The sequence below is a fragment of the Myxine glutinosa genome, chromosome 6 (genome assembly GCF_964187855.1).
Source record: "Myxine glutinosa chromosome 6, kmMyxGlut1.1, whole genome shotgun sequence".
In the NCBI taxonomy this organism is placed as follows: Eukaryota; Metazoa; Chordata; class Myxini; order Myxiniformes; family Myxinidae; genus Myxine; species Myxine glutinosa.
In genome coordinates, this window is record NC_136266.1 from 60,840,193 (window position 1) to 60,851,255 (window position 11,063).

Below are 11,063 nucleotides of genomic sequence, written 5' to 3' on the forward strand. Positions count from 1 at the left end.
TACCTAATGTCAGCTTCGCTAGATCCCTATCAATATCCTAACCCACCCAGGCTAGTTTTCACTGTCATACACCCCATAAACTATAGCGCATTTGCCCCACATGGGAAGGGTGGCAGGGATGCCACCCTTACCCACCGGGCCCATCGCTCATCAATCCCCCAGTCCTCTGGCACTAATAAGCCCCCCTTATTCAGAGGTACTGGGTCCCGCCTCGGCATCTAAAGCCGAGGCAATCCACGGGGGCGCCTGCTCGCCGGTGTAAGGCCTTATCCGGTCGGCGTGGACGATCCGAGGGAGGGCTCGTGGCCCCATTTTGATCTTAATGACCACGTCACAGATTTGCGACCGGACGACTCCTGGGCCTTGCCAGGGGGAGGTGAGTTTTGGGCACCTTCCCTTCCGCCTCCGGGGATTAAAGAACCAAATCTTCATCCCCGGAGCGTATTGACTCCCCTGGCTCCGGTCGTCGTACCTGCGCTTCATCTTTTCCCCCGCCAGATGGAGTTGGCGGCGGGCGAAGGCATGGACTAGCTCCATGCCTTCCTCTAGGTGACGTGCGTACCCCTCCCTCGGCGGGTTAACCACTGTGTCTGGCACGGGACCGCATAGCAAGTCGGCGGGAGCCCGTAACTCCCGCCCATACATAAGCAACGCTGGACTGCATGCGGTGGCCCCGTGCTGGCTGGTTCGGTAGGCCATGAGTAAATAAGGGAGATGTTCGTCCCAGTCATCCTGACGGGTGGCGGTGAACAGTGCCAGTTGTTGGATTAAAGTTCGGTTGAATCTTTCCACCATCCCGTCAGATTGAGGTCTTAAAGGCGTTGTTCTGGTTTTCCTAATTGACAGGAGACTGCACACATCTTTTAGCAATTTGCTCTCAAAATTTCGTCCCTGGTCGGTGTGCAACTCCTGTGGAATCCCATGCCGGCACACAAATCCTTCCACGAAGGCCTGCGCTACCACCCCTGCTTCTTGGTTGGGGAGGGCGTAGGCCTCCGGCCACTTGGTGAAGTAGTCCATCACAACGAGGATGTACTTATTACCTAGGCGGGTGCGGGGTAGTGGGCCTAGGATATCCATGGCCACCCGCTCTAGGGGGGCCCCCACCTGGTGTAATTGAAGGGGGGCCCTCATCCTCCGTGCTGGTCCCTTTTTGGCAGTACAGGCGTCGCATCTCCGACACCAGTCCTGTATGTCGCGCCCCATATTCACCCAATAAAACCTCCGGCGTACCTGCGATGTCGTCTTTGTCCTGCCCAAATGGCCGCCGGGGCGGGTACCATGCACCTGTTGCAATATATCGGTCTTAAATTTATTTGGGACTACCACCAGCCAGGAAGTTTTATCAGAGGGAACCTCCACCCACTTGCGATATAAGATGTTATCCTTCAATTCCAGGGTTTTCCACTGAGCCCAATATGCCTTGGTCTGTGCCCCGAGGGGGGTGACCTCTTCCCCCTTTGGTCTTTGCCCCAATTTGACCCAATTGAACACTGGCCCCAGGACAGGATCCTCCTGCTGGGCCGTGCTCCATGCCAAAGTTCCGAATTCCTCATCTGCGGTTAGTGGCAAAATTGGCCCTCTCACCCGGGTTGCCCGGACAACGAGGGTCGGGTCCGAATCGCCCAATTGTTCCCTCTCCTCGTGTCTCGCACAAAATTTGCAGTTTTCCCCCAGACAAGGACGCCGAGAGAGTGCGTCCGCATTACCATGGGCCTTCCCGGCCCTATGGGCCACATCAAAATCGTACTGCTGCAACTTTTCCAACCACCTTGCAATTTGGCCCTCTGGTTCCTTGAACCGAAGGAGCCATTGCAAGGAGGAATGGTCAGTTCTAACCAAAAATTTCCGCCCGTACAAGTACGGGTGGAAATGGTTCATGGCAGCCAGCATAGCCAATAACTCTTTGCGAGTGACGCAATAATTTCGCTCGGGCCTACTTAAGGCCCGACTATAATAACCAATCACTCTCTCCACGCCCTCCTGTGTCTGAGACAAAACTGCGCCCAATCCTTCCTGGCTCGCATCCGTGTCCAGGGTAAATGCCCCGTTGCTAGTGGGGTACGCTAGAAGGGGTGCGGATGTTAGACACCCCTTCAATTTTTGGAAGGCCTCGTGGCACTCCCGTGTCCAATTAAATCGCGTCCCCTTCTCCGTAAGCCGGTGGAGGGGACGGGCCAACTCCGCAAATTTCGCCACAAAGCGCCGGTAGTAGGAGCAGAGTCCCAAAAATCCCCGCACCTCTTTGATGGTACGTGGTGCGGGCCACTCCTCTACCGCTTTAATTTTGTCTGGGTCCGTTTTTACCCCCTCGCAACCGATGACGTGGCCTAAATAGGCCACCTCCTTGGCAAACAAGGTGCACTTACTCGGGTTCAGCTTCAACCCTGCCTGTCTGAGGCACCCGAACACCTGGTCCAAATTAGCTACTGCCTGGGGGAACGTTTTGGCATGTACTAGGACGTCATCCAGGTACACCAGGCATGATTGCCATGGCATGCCGCCTAGTACATGTTCCATCAATCTTTCAAAGGTGGCGGGGGCGTTACACAAACCAAACGGCATCACAGTAAACTGATACAGTCCCTTACCTGTGGAAAATGCCGTTTTCTCCTTCCCTGCCCTATCCATCTCCACCTGCCAATACCCACTCTTGAGGTCCAAAGTTGAGAACCAATTTGAGCCCGCAACGGCATCGAGGGTGTCATCAATCCTTGGCAGGGGATATGAGTCCTTGAGTGTCACGTTGTTTAGCTGGCGATAGTCCACGCAGAACCGCGTGGTCCCATCCTTCTTTTTGACCAGCACAACAGGTGACATCCAAGGACTTCCCGAGGGCTCGATCACGCCTGCGTCGAGCATTTTTTCAACCTGCTCGTCAGCTTCCGCTCTCTTGCTCCAAGGGAGCCATCGGGTGGCCTGACGAATAGGCCGAGCCTCACCGGTGTGGATCTGATGTTTCACCAGGCCCGTACGTCCAATATCCTCGGTGGACAGGGAGAAGAGGTCCAAATGGGACCCAACCAGTTTGTGTAAGGCCTCCCTCTGGGTACCTCCCAACTCTACGCTACTACGATTTACCATCTCGCAAATGGGATCGGGCCAATTCCTACTTCTTATTGAAAGCTCCCCCCGGGGTCGGCTCAGCTGGACGTTCTCGCCCCTCACTGTCGCGACTTCCTCAACTGGCGTGCAGCCAGCTACCCTCGTGCCCCTTACTATAGTGCGTGGTTCTGTACTTATATTTATTACTCGGACGGCCACTACCGGTCCGTCCGTTTTTACAAGGGTGCGGCCCACGATTAAACCCGGTATGGGCTGCGCTGCCACCGGTTCGACCAGGCCGCAGGACTCCTGCCATGTTGGGCGAGCTGCCCACCGGGCCGGCACTATCGCCTCGGCCCTTGGGGGGATGGTCACGGCCTCGGAAGCCTCCAGCTCCGCTCTCTCAGCCGTGCTCACTCCCCCTAACGGCAGCTCTTCTACTCCCACCTGCAGGATCCCCCGGCACAAGTCGATTTTACAACCGCTGGCAGTCAACAAATCCAACCCTATTAAACATGGGTCGCACACCTCCGCCACCCAAACATCTATCTCCCTCCTTACCGACCCTAACTTGAGGGTTACAGAACCACGCCCTATGATCGGGGCCGTTACCCCGGTAGCAAGTTGCAAACTATAATTTTGCAGGCGCTGGATCTTATCCCAGCCACCTGCGCTCGAATCAAGGACCACAGGGCTGATGATCGTGGCGCTAGCTCCTGTGTCCACTACGGCGTCTACCCCCACGCCGGCAATTTTGCATCTGATTGTCAGGCTACCAGTTCCAATTTGGCCACAATAAATGACCTGTCGCGTCAATGAGGGCTCTCCTCCATCCTCTTCTGCCGAACACCGCCCTACGTGCCCGACACCTTCTAGTTTCCCGGGGTCTGGCGGGGGGGTGTCTGGGGTCGGCTAACCCGCTCCCCCCTGGGCGGAGTTGAGGACCTCAACCGCCGGGGATCATCCCGGCGCGTGGCTCGACAGTACCGCGCCAGGTGACCCAGACGGTTGCAAGTATAGCACCTCACCTGATAAGGTGCTTGCCTCCGGAATTCCAAATTTCCCCCCCTGTAGGTCCGAATTGGATTACCCGCTCGTGGTCCACCGCGGGCCACCTCCGGGGCCGCCTGCCATGGTCCAGGTCCCGCCAGGCGCTGGTCCACCAGCCTCCGGACCATGCCCGCCAGGTCAGGACTCACGTCGGGGGCGGGCCCCCTAAGGGGTCCGCCCTCCATCGGGGGTCCCACCTGGCGGACCGCCATTGCGAGACGCTCGCCCCCCCGGGCCAGGGGCCTCGCTGCTTCCCAACGGGCCGCAGCGTCAGCCGCCTGGCTCAGAGTCTGCGGGCGCCACATGGCGAGCTGTTGCCGGAGCTCAATATCCGGGAGGGCCTGGATAAAATGGTCCAGCGCCAGGCTTTCCCGGGAATCCGCTGCCATGCTAGCATGTGCGATCCCCACTGCGCGGCGAATGTCGTGGGCAAGTTCCCCGATGGCTTCCTGGGGCTTGCGTTTTCGCAGCGCGAGCTGAGCTTTAACAAGCTCGCTCTGCTGTTCAATGCCGAATCGATTAATTAGGGCGTCGCGGAGGGCTGGCAGGGTGAGAGCACCCGCTGGTAATGCCGTCAGCACCTCCGCCGCCGCGCCGCGCAATGCGGCCACCAGGTGTACTCCACCTTCGTCCTCACCCCAACCGTTGCCCTTACACACACAGTCAAACTGCGCCAGGTACGCGCGTAGATCACTCTTGCCGTCATACGGCGCGAGTGGGACCTTGTGGGACCACCTCGTATGCGAGTCGTTGCCCGCCTGCCGGACCCCGTGCGTCGCCCCTTGCGGGGTCAGCGCGGGGCCGAACCGGCCGGGCCCCCACAGTACATTACCCCCAAGGGGCTCTCGTGCCTCCCCGGTCCCTCCAACAACTACCCCTGTTGGTGTCGATGCATGGGTCACACTTCCGCAACCCGCTACCCATTCCATACCACCACAACCTTGCTCACCCACACCTCGCACCTCTCGTTCCATACCCTCCGGACCAGCCATACACCTCACTCTTGGCCTCTCACGAACATCCGGGTCTATCTCGACCCCCAAGCTTATTAAATCACCTGGCGCATCATACGCACGACCATATTGGTCACCACTTACACCGGGTCCTCTTTCTCTTCGCTTCTCCTCCATCACCTGCGAATCCCTCATCCGGTTAATGAGCACATCATCACGATCCGAACACAGACTTTGGACCAATTCTTTTACTTCCTCCTTTATATCTTTCTTATCCTCTCTCCGTCGCTTCTTAATTTCGCTCACCCCTTCTTCCACTTCCTCTAATTTCTGCTTCACCTCCTTCATCTCCTCGTGCGCCCCTTTAAGTTCTTCCTCTAACTCCACTTTATTTTTTTCTATGTGCTCCCGCACCTCCCGCTCTTTAACCTCCATCACCTCTACCACCGTGTCCATTTTCCTCGTCAGGTCCTCATGTACCGTCTGACACTCTTTTTTAATTACCCCTACGTCCTTTTTCATCTCCTTCTGTGTCGATTTTAAACCCTCTATTACCGCTGTGTTCTTCTTTACCTGGTCCCCCAACTCCTTTTGTCCCACTGTCAGTTGTTCTACTCCCAGCGTCAACTCCTCTATACCACCTTGCAATTTTACAGTCCCCTTTCTCACCTCCTTCTCCATGCGCTCCTTACAGTGCCTCACCTCCTCGCGCACTCCTCCGACCTCCTCACTCACTCCTCTTCTGATCTCCTCTCCCATCACTTGCATCTCCTGCCCAGATGCCACCCTCATCTGCTCCATTTCCTCCCTGTGAGCATCCAGTTTGGTTTCTACCCCCATTCTGACCCCCTCTATCTGCTGCCCCATTTGTTTAACTTCCCTTTCCACTTGGTCCCTCATGTCCCTCAATTTGCCTTCCATTCTGTTTTCTAACCCCTCTAAGCCATTTTTCACCCCCTCTAACTGATTCTCCTGGGCAGCCATTCTGTTTTCCACCCCCGTTAACCCATTCTTTACCTCTTTTATCCCGTTGTCTAACCCCTCAAAATTATTGTCTAACTTCCAAAATTTCTTGTCTAACTCCTTAAAATTATTGTCTAACCCCTCACCGGTACCCCTCGCTTCGTCCCTCATTACCCCCATTTGGTTTCCCATTACCCCCATTTGGTTTCCCATTACCCCCAATTGCTCACTCCGAGCCCTCGCTTCGTCCCTCATTGCCCCCATTTCGTCCCTCATTGCCCCCATATTGTTTTTCATTTCTTCATTATTCTTGTCCATAAGGGCCTTCATTTGCATTTAAAAAAAGGTTCAAATCCACCGGTGGCGCTACTATGGTCGCGGGCGCGGTCGCCGTGGCCATGTGCGAGGCGCCATTTTGCGCGCCCGTAACCTCGTGCGCGACGACGCTATTTTGCGAACCTGCCACCCTCACTGCTTCGCTCTCCTCATGTCCCTCAATTTGGTCCTGGATCGACCCTGCCTCACTCTCCCCTACCGGAACCCAGCCGTCTTGGTCTGCCATAGCGCGACTTTCAAAATTCGGGTTTTTTTTTTTTTTTTGTAAAACACAATCAAATTTCGCCGTTATAATTTCGAGCGCGTGAAACGCGCTCCGGATCGAATCCCACTTCCCGACACCAAATGTTACAGACGCGGTTTTGGATGTTAGTTTACCGAGCGGTTTGGTATGACCGCGTCTGCACAGTTTACCCGATTATACTCGAACGTTGGCCGAGTCGCGCTACGCTAGATCAATGAAGGAAAGGACACAACGGCTGGGTTAGATGACACGACACCAGGGGTACAGTTCTCAAGACCTCCGGAGGAGGTTATAACATTTGTATGCAGAACGTTTAGATTACACTGACAAGAGGTACAGCACAGAAAGGTAGGCACTTAATCACGGTCTTATAGTAGCCCCGACAGACCACAGATAAACAGGACAAGGCTGACTCACACAGGGATTGATGGCAAGGAAGGGCAGGTAGTCGATGGATAGCACAAGGTGCACCTTGGCTCAGGGACAGGATAAAGCGCGGTCCAAAAGATGCAGGGAGGTCTCTCAGCGCTCGGAGGTAGCGACTTCTCTTTCCAAGCTGGGGGCGCATCTCACGTCACCTCCGGTAAGTGGCTGCGTATATCCAGCGGGGAGTGACACGCCCTCGGCTCGTTAGCTCCGCCCCAGATGGAATCGGCCCGCCGCCTCTTATTGGGTGCGGGGGGTTACCGGGCTCCGCCCTTGACGAGGAGCTGACAGTCAGCCCCTTCGTGGTAACCCCGTCGGAGCACACGGGCAATGGCGGCTAACCAAGCCGGAGTGAGGACGCACACTCCCCGCGCCGCGCCGCGCCGCCCCCCTCTGTTGTTGTAGTTGTTGTTGTAGTTCCATGAGATGATGGGAGGATGCGGAGATGAGGTTGTGGGGAGGTATTGGGAGGTCCTAAACTCACTACTGGTGCCATACAATCACATTCTGGTGCAACGAAGAGGCAGAATTAATGGAAACGAGTCCTTAACTGACGTAGACTAAGAATAACTAGCAAGATGTCCTATAGTTGTCTACGTGAGATGCGGTGAACCTGGGCACGACATTTAATAGGGGAAAAAGGGGAAGGTCGGTTCTACAGAGTGTTGTTTACAGACAATGGGACTAGGGAATGGGGGATTGGGGATAGTTGGGGAGTATTGGGGAAATAGGGGGAATATTTACAAGCGGATATGGATGGAGGCCAAATCCCATATCCGCAACAATATATATATATTGTTACGGTCCGCGGATTAGGATGTTATTTTACCGAGCGGTGGTGTTGCCGCGGCCGAACAGTGCTTCCCTGATTAAAACCCGATTTACCCCAAACTTTGGCCGGATCGCGCCACCGCTATTCAATCGGGAAAACTCTAAAGCAACCGAATGCAAAGAGGAAGAAGACGTACAGAAGGGTAACTGGGTTTATTATTATGTACACACATAAGCAAACAGAAAGCAGTCACGTTTATTTACAGGGACATGAGATGCAGGTGACACAGTGAAATCTTTAGCTTATACAGACTTATTGTTACTACCCAGGACAGCACGAACAGAACAAACTCACGTACGCAAATGGATGGAAATTGCAGGCAGGAATGACAGGAGGTGGGTGGCTGGAGGAAGGCATGGAGCTGGCTGGAGTTTGATCCCGCACGGGACGTCGGGCTGGACCTCGACGGCCGCCGATGCCACCGATCCTGTCGTGTGCGCCGGGTAGCGGGTCGGAGCTGCTTGGTGGAGCCAAGCCAACGCTGCTGGTGGGGGGTCTGGCGTGACGGGTTCTCTCTCCCTCTCTCACTAACTCCAGGACTCTTTCTCTCTTGCTTAGTCCAACTCTTCCTCACCACCGACAACTCAACGCAACCCCTCCACTCTACGCAAACACTGACCACCACTGACGACCAACCCAGCTCTGACCAAAAAAACCACACACTCCGCTCTTGTCGTAGCTCATCCCGTAAAAGCTCATCTGCGTTTTGGGAACGCCCCGCTGTGGGTTATATAGGCCCCGCCCCTCAACCTTCGCGAACCTCCTTGATGTTTCTCTCCACACCCTCTCCAAGTCCAACCCCTTGTTCGTGGTTGGTTGAGTGGGGCTGACTCACTCCTCCCCTCTATGACGAGGTGGGGACCCGCCTTCCTTCCCCAACCCTGCCTCGTGGCCAATGGCGGCAATTGTTGGTTGGCAATGCGAATGGCAATTGACGAAAGGGGAAATGGAGGTTTTTGGGACTGGGAATGAAGGGAATCTATCTTTTTCACTTGGTGCAATGGAGTATTTAAGTTAATGGGAGACACATCCTTACTCTAAGACACATAATAAGATATAAGCTACTGAACAAGGGTATTCTATGATTAGCTGACGTGTATGCTTTTGGACTAATTACCGAGACGCCCTTTTTACCTTTATACAACTCTGGAGGCAGGAGGGGCCATATCCAACAATGTTCATCACCATCTCCAATATAATACAACACAATCAAAAAAATGCAATCCTCATATCCGCAACACTGCACCCTCCTCCTCTTAGGCACGGCCCGGGCCTACAACTTTTATTTAGTGTGACACGTAGGTGTAGTTCCCTCTACTTTTAACCTGACCCTGAGAGCGACAGTTTTAAAACATAAATAAATGTGTCCCGCTGCTCCATTGCACCCTGCCTAACAGACTTACGCCCACAGTTAACCGAATTGCGGAATGGTCTTCAAACTACACACTGACGGTGGGGAGCATTATTTACAATTGACACTACTTTTATTTACAAGACTAACCCAGGACCTGTAATTGTTCTTTCTGGGGGGAGACAGTCTGCTCTGCATCGACGCACCATGAAAGCACCCAAAAACGCACCAATACACCCCCAAGCACCAATCGGTGCAGTCATCACTGTTCATCAATGTTCAATAATAAAAATAACCAAACAACCCCTAACCCTGCAGGTGATCTCTTGCTCTTCGGCTCCCTCTGCTGGCTATTACTATTTCTTCCAGTTGTTGTCTTTCCTTCATTTTCTTACTGGCGGCCTATTTGCAATAAAGCTTGCCCAAACGTGTCCATTTTATTTATTTTATTTATGGCCCACAGGGCCGACTACGTGTGGTTCACCTGTGGGGCATCGGTGCCCTGTGGCCAAGGTCCGCCAGCAAGATTTCGGGCCCTCATGGCCGGTTCCAGCAGAGGGGCCATGCCCCAACCCATGGGGTCCATAAGTGGTGCTCGGCCACCGACATGTGGTCCATAATGTGGTGCATCGATGCAGACAGCTGGTTCTGGGAATTCCGGGCGCACAATGGAGGACTCATGCACGCTCCCCTCGGCGCCCAATGGCGCACAGGTCATGTGGGAGACAAAAGGGGGAAGACAAATGAGCGAGGGGTAAGGTCACAAGGGTACACATCAATAAGGCAATGCAAGGCGAAATGCGTACGGAGGGCGAAGTGAGAAAGCTCGTCCCTACCGTACGTCACCCCCCTGTCACCTACACTACCCTTGCCCTTACCCCATATGTACAAAAATCTACACATTTACCAATCCGTCGCTACCGTCCCGTCTTCCCCATATTTCCCATACCAAATTCGTCACCACAATCCCTCTATCCAAAATTTGCCATCACCCAATTCGTCATCAACCCTCATAAGGAGGAAGAGATGGAACATCAAGCACAATGTCACACCCACGTCATGATGCGTCTCACAATCCAAACATTTGCATCATAAAAAATAATCAAAACATGGCATGGTGTGGAGTACCTGTCACCTCAGGGGAGTGGATGCAGATGGTGCGAGGAGACTCCAATCCTAACTATCCTCTAAATGACATTAACACACTTTACACTACCCAGGGTCTCTCCCTGCCAATCCATTGGCCAACTTACTCTATGGGTTCTAAAAACCAATTCCCATTGACCAAACTGTGGTGCTGCTCAATTTGGGGTCTCACTCCCCCGATTCATCTCCCGGTGCCCTTGCACAATTTCTGGGCTGTGACGTGTAGCTCTCCCAGCAGGTCTACCCACCTGCACACCTCCACCACTGTAGTTGCCACCCGAGCTTACCTAGCTCCTCACCCTAACCTAACTAACTGGGGAAGGCCCCTCCTGGCTCTGTCACCCCTTGGTGCCCTCTGGCACTGGGCTACCGGGTCCGTCCTCCGGATCCTCAGGCCCCATCCACAACAACTCTACCGGCTCCCAGAGCCCACCTGCGGCCTCACCTGGCCGACATCCTCACAGTGGTGGAGTGCCCATCCGACTACACGCACTAACAGGCTACACGCCCAGCCATTTCCACAACACTAATGCACCCATCCAAACATCATTCTTCCACCCGCACCACAGATGCCAATATCCAACCACAATTTACCTATACCCTCTACCTAACACTTACACTACCTGCCCCGGGTATTCGTGATGGGGGTCCACTCTTCCCCCATTCACACCTTCGCACCATCCACTCCACTCCATAGTTTCCACCATACTCACTCCA